Source organism: Gavialis gangeticus, unplaced genomic scaffold (genome assembly GCF_001723915.1).
Source record: "Gavialis gangeticus isolate Ggan-Ray unplaced genomic scaffold, GavGan_comp1, whole genome shotgun sequence".
NCBI lineage: Eukaryota > Metazoa > Chordata > Crocodylia > Gavialidae > Gavialis > Gavialis gangeticus.
Genome location: NW_017729022.1, coordinates 15,402,398 through 15,408,787, shown reverse-complemented (window position 1 = coordinate 15,408,787; position 6,390 = coordinate 15,402,398). Strand labels below are relative to the sequence as shown.

The following is a 6,390-nucleotide window of genomic DNA, read 5'->3' as shown; positions in this document are numbered from 1 at the left end:
CACAGCGGAAGCGTCTGAGGCGGCGCAGGCAGCCGCGGCCTCCATGTTGGCGGGGCCGGCGCGGCGCTGACGGGGCCGCTACGGCCGGAACCTGTGATCCGCGGCGCCAGGTAAAGGCGGACTCGGAGAGGGGGGTCCCTCTGCCTCCATCCCCTCCACCCCTCCCCAGCAATGTGGCTGGTGCTGGAAGCGGGTTTTGTGAGCCGAGAGTGGGGCAGAGCCGAGCAGGCCGCGCCGCCGAGCCACGAGGGCATCGGGGGCGGGGCTGCGGACATCCCCCCGCCCGGGGCAAATCCCGCTCCTCCGCCCGCCGCTGAGTTGGAGGCACTTGGCACTCGGCCCGGGCGGGTCCGCGGCATCTGCGACTGCCACGTGCCGGCCGCTCCGCCCGCGCGGGGCGCTGCATCCTTCAGCCCGTACCTGAGGCTTGTTGCGGGCTCCGAGCCTCGCTTCCGGGCGGCCCCGGCGCCGTCCCCAGCGAGGCTTGAGCGGGCGGCTCCGAGAGCCCGATCGGTGGCAGCGGAGCCTGCGACCCGGAGCGAAGTGCAGGGAGAAGCTGAGCTGGGCTGGGCCGTGACAAGTGAGAGCAGTGCTCCCGGCTCTCCCCTCTGGGGCCTTGGCCACCGTGATGAGCCACAGTCCTGGAGTTGCTGCGGTATTTACTCCAGTCCAAGCTGGCTTCAGACTTGATTCGACTCCCCCGTAGTTAGTTTCTCTACGTGTACAATTATAATTGTCTTAGTATGGACTCTGATCAGTGGAATGCTGCTTCAGGTTCATCTCTGCTGTGGCAGGGGAAACTGCAATGGAGGATAAGGGGGCAGACCCCCCTGCCTTGCTCCCCTGACCTTTGCTCTTTCTATCTGTCCTACCTCATGCTTGGCCCCTACTGTACCTGGCCCCCCTTCCACTTGCTCTTTATACAGTGTTTTTTATATTTATACTGTACTGGGGCACAAAGGCCATAATGAAGTTGGATTTCATTGTGAGGAGTGGTGTACTGATCTCGTAAATTACAGTCCCTGCTTAGAATAGTTTGTTATCTGAAACTTTAAGGGTTTCAAAGCATTAGACTGGGAAGGGAGGGGTGCTGTTCATGTATTTGTCATTAAGAAAAAAAATCCAAGCTAAACAAGTGGCAGCCATGCTGCTCTACCCTTCAGTTAACATTTGAATTGTATCATGGCAGAAAATTTAAATGGGAAGTCCAGCCCAGTATAACTTTTTTTTTGGTTTTTTTACAAAACTGGATCCTTGCAGCAATCCATTAGGGTTGCAAAATAATTCATTCTGAAGCATTTTACAGTTTTACTGAAAAGAATACCTTTTGGATTCCTGTTATTTTGAGATTTCATTACTATGTTGTTTACCTTTGTGTATAGTACTCCATTTTGAGGCCATTCTTTGCATCTGAGAGAAGTTATGGTGTTCTGTTACAGGGTATGGAACTGTGATACCTTGCAGGGCTTGTGCCTTTTTTGTTAGCTTATGAAATATGAATAAGTAGCTGTACAATGAATTACACGTGTGTGTAACTGGTTACTGTATACACACATCAGTTACTGTACACACACATACACATAGCTAGATGCCTATATCGTGTGTGTAGGTATGTGTTAGAGCACTGTTAATATGTGTGTGTGTGTACAGTAACTGATTATATATGGCATGATTAGTTCCTAGGTGGCCTGCGGTGGGATGGCCAAGTGTTACAGGCTGCCTCTGTGTGGTACGCAGCGGATTAAGGAGAGAGGTCAGGAGCAGAAAGCCAAGCAGCAAATCAGGCAGGGGAAGGGGACTGGAGTGGAGTGGCACTTGAGGAGGGATTGGGCTTAATTCACAGGATGTCTGCCAAAAAGGTTGGCCCCCACTGGCCTTTGGAATTATAATGGATCCCTAAGATTCATTTTATACATTATTACAATGAAAATCAACAGCTTTATTAATGTCCTGTTGCTTCAGGTTTCTCTAAAGCCTTTTAGGTCTGAAAAAGAATTCAGTGATCTTAAAAGGTGCGGAGGTCGAAGTTAATCGAGTATTACTGAAATAAAACATTTGCAGTGTAATTTACACATTTGGCATTTGACATGTGTCCCCTCAAGAAACAGCTAATTTTTAAGGGAAAGATAACTAGCTTATTGGAGTTGTGCTTTCTAAGGTAGTCATTTTCAAAATATTTGGACCAGTGGAGCATTGTCTGATCCCAAATTAATTGCATATCCCTGTGCAACCTTGTTACTAAAATTTCATTCAGAAGGAAGACTGAGAGCCAGGGATTACTTACCACAGATTGCAGTTTGGGGACCACTGGTCTGAAGTACTCAACAGTAAAATAAGAGGAAGTGAGAGTTAATTCTTCTTTTGTTAGTCCTGCTACTCCTACTTTGGCAACAATAATTAATTAAAGATTAGCAGAAACTTTAAATAACAAATTAACATCACAGACTAAAACTGACTATTCTGTTGGATGTGTAGTATTTTAAGTTGTCTTCTACACAATTCTGGGGAGTCTTATGGTACTTGCAAAGAAGAAAAATGAGGTTGTACTTTCTTTTGTTGCTTTCTGGAATATATAGAAGACTTAGGAAAAAATTTTTGAACATATTTTTACACTTTATTTGTCCACTTAACTTTGGAAATACCAGGGATATCAAGTCTTGTGTTTCCTGCTTTTACCAGTAGTCGTCTTGGAAACGACTAGAGAAATAGATTGGGAATTGTCACCTAAGGCTTGCCTATACTATAAAACTCTCGCTTTTAGACGTTTTGGCAGCAGCAAGGGGGCCTGTAGCACAACCCAATAAGGTACCAGCTACCAAAGGGCAGCAGCTGTTGGTAGAAAGTGCAGGTGTGTCTACACATGCTTTCTGACAACTTCCTTGTTGTGGCAGAAGTCTTCTGTTGCTTGTGGTGCTGCTGTTGCCCTGTTAGTAGAAAAAAGGGTTCTACCATCAGAAGGAGCTGTGAATGTAGACTTGCTCATAATTTAACTGGTACAACTTTGCCAACAAAACTATGTAGTTCAGATCAAACCTTTGAAGCCAGACTGTTAAATCTTGAACAAAGTTCTTTCCTGCCAGTTGCCTTGACACCTTTACAACACTTCAGAAAGAGTTTTAAATGGTCTGAACAGAACTAGTGGCTTGGGTTTCTGTCATTTGATATTTCTGATGTCATCTCAAAGTTCTGTAGTTGTGAATAGTCTTCAAAGATAAGCAGCGAGCACAGAACCTGAATTTTTGTGGTAAAAACAAAAATAACAAAGCATCCTTTTCCCCCATCCAGATAGTTGTAAAGGATTTCCTTATTCAGACATTCTTTGTGATATTATAAAGAAGTAAATAGTTAACATTTCCCTTGCTCAAGCTGTTGTTGAGACATTATTGCAGACTCCTCCAGTAGTATGATTTGGTTTGTGGGTCTTGTTTCTGGTAAATACCCATTTTGCCAAGTATTTGCCAGAAAGTAAGGTTAAAAAACCGCAGTTTGGACTTGGTGGGGAGTAAGTGGTGAGCCTTAGTTTCTGGCAGCTCAAGGACCACCCCCAAGAAAATTCTCTTTCCCAAACGGACCATTTTTAACCTTATAATAGAGAGTTCTGTGTCAGAGGAGCATAATTGTCAACCACAGTGTTCATTCTAGAATTTTAGATGGGCCAAAGATACTGAAAAAGACCAGGGTGCGGAGCTGCTTTTGAGAGAAGGACTGGGATCTTCAGCTTCACACCCCTCCATAACTTTTATCAATTGAGTGGCACCCAATTTCAAAAGCTAATTAATGTATTACAGTGCTTATCTCCTTACACAAGGACTTCACAGTAATCATGGGGGGATGGGCCACCAGTAACAAGCCTGAGTCTGACTTATCTGCTTATTTCTTCACACATCACAGCACCCTTAAAAGGATCTGAGAGTACCCCAGGGTATCTCTGCACCTTGGCTGAGAGTGAGTGGTCTACTCTAGGGTCTTGTTATTGAGGACTTATTGTTGTTCAGTTCCTTTCCAATTGAAGTTGATAGAAATCATTATTCACAGTTACCATTATGGGAGAGCTTAGTGTTAGCAAGGAATCCAAATTATGGACTGAATTGACCGGTTGTACGCGCTGGTCTTGTTCACCTGAATAAGATAACATTGTGATAGCCAGCTCTTCAAAGTGTTTTTCTATTGGTACTAATTCTATCTTGGTCAGGTTCAACTTCATCCTGCTGCTCTTCATCCATGTGCTGAGCTTATCCAAGCACTGAGCCACATGGGAGGTAGTACCATGGTTGTATGATGTAAAGATAAATAGATGTGTGTTCTTCTACCAGCTCTTAGCGCTTGAGTTATATTCTGATCAGTTTCTTGTAGATGCTGAAAAGTACCAGAAGAGAATTTATCCTTGTGGTACCCCAGCACCAAGGGATCTAGTGGTACAGATGTAGTTTCTCATCACTACTTGTTAGGTGCAGCCCTTGAAAAAGGACTTGAACTACTTTAATGCATTTTCTTAGACTCCTGCTATCTCTCTTGGGCAAGACAACAGTATCAAGTGGTTGAAAGTACTGAATGCTACAGAGGGGTTTGGGAAGATCAGGAAGGAAGTCTGCCTTCTATCCACCAGTTCCACTAAGGTGCATTATATTTTGTATCCTTTCCAGGGCTGTGTCTTGAAATATTGGCATCAGTTGCACAAATTTACTGTTCACCTTAGATTAGCTTCCCTGTGAGCTTGCTCAGGAAGTCTTGATGCTGAGTAATAGCTGACTAGAACTGATGTATTTGTCATGCATTTTTTCATTATCAATTGGACTACTACATGTTTGAAGAAGTGAAGATTCCTTCTCTGAATGATACTTGGCAAGAGTGACACAAGTAGTTTGACTGACTTTTAACAAGAGATGTAGTTATCTGTGTTAATCTGAAGCTAAGTAGAAGGCAGAGTAACATTGTACCTATATAGATTAACCAAAATAGATATAGCTGGCATAACTTTTTGTGGACTGAAGCTCACACCCATCTGTCGCTGGGAAAGGATGTGCACAAAGCAGTGTATAAGAAGCACAGAAATTTGAATGCAAATGGCAGAATGGGAAGGGCAGAGGGGAAGGTGAGCTGCAGTGTGCAGAAGCTTCCAAAATCTATAAAATCTATTTTAATTAGCCTATAAGGTGTAAATTTGACTTGTCTTCTACTTAACTTAGCCATGTACTTCCAGGCTTATTAAAGACGTGCAAGTCTTGGGCTGAGCCTTTTATTTTTATAGTATCCAGACATTCCTGATGGGCAAATGTTCTGAACTATGTGAATAAAAATAGGCTGTTTGTTGGTGAATTGGTTTTATGTTATTTGGGAAGTTTTTGAGTGTTGTGATCTTTTTTCAAAGAAGTCTGATTATTTCTTTCACTGGTATAATATTTGTACTTTGTTCTGTTGCAGGCTTCACATTCTTCAGATTGGAATAGTTTACCATCCATGAGGTGGAATTTGGCAGCTTCAGTGGAGCTTGGAGAAGGGTTGTCTTGGCATAGACTTTGGAGGGTTACTTATGTTTTACCTTTATAAGCATTTGGATCAGAAATCCAAATGACTAGTAAATGGGCAGTGAAGGAAAGTGTAGAGTTTAGGGGGTTTTGTTTTTTTGGGGTTTTTTTTGCTGGTTGCAGCATTGCTGAAATGTGTCAATTCCTTAGAAAGACAGTTAGAGGTCTTTCAGTACCATTCCTAGCAGTGTTGGTGAATGTCCTTATGAATCCTCTGGCCTGTAAAAACAGTATAAAATCTGTTAGACCCAAAACTAATAATTATTCTTGCAGGATAAGAGTGCATCAGTTACTGATGCAGCTAATAAGTGAAACTTCTTTGTAGATCAGGAATTTATGCTTTGTCAACTTCTATTTTTACAGGAAATATGCTCAATTTACTCTTCTGTCCAGTTGAAATGGTATATATTGAATAGTAGTTGTTCTGGGCATTTTGTAGGACTATGGTATGAATACATTTTGTTAAGCAGGTGAGCTAGTTTGTGTATACTGAAAGAACTAATTTCCTTTACTGTTGTTTACATACCAGATCTCTTTGAATTAATATCTTTGTTATAGATATTTATCATAAAGCACCAAAGGCAATTCACCAGTATTTCTCGATAAATTCATTCTAATAGCTGACACTGCTAAACATAATAATAATAATAATAGGACTAATGAAATGTTTTGTTGGAAAACTTTTTAGATTGTGTAAAGTTAACACAGACATTTTACATGCCAAAGCTAAAGTTCAGACTTTCTGAATGTAATTAAAGTGGAAATCTAAATAGCTTTTAGTAAATTTTAAGTATATGTGTTGTGTGAGATGCTAGGGCAGATGGAGTGTCCCATGGGGGTGGGGAAGGGCCGGGGGGTGGGGGGG

General features: G+C 42.6%; 1 protein-coding gene across 3 annotated transcripts in view; it reads left to right on the top strand.

Moving 5' to 3' along the window:
• The first annotated feature begins 6 nt into the window (after positions 1 to 6).
• The window catches only part of SCAF11 (SR-related CTD associated factor 11), an 85,885-nt gene continuing 79,501 nt past the window's right edge, over positions 7 to 6,390 (top strand). For all 3 annotated transcript variants that reach the window (XM_019514617.1, XM_019514619.1, XM_019514618.1), the window contains exon 1: positions 7 to 110. The gene's annotated coding sequence lies outside the window, so the exon portion shown is untranslated. The remainder of the gene's footprint in view (positions 111 to 6,390) is intronic.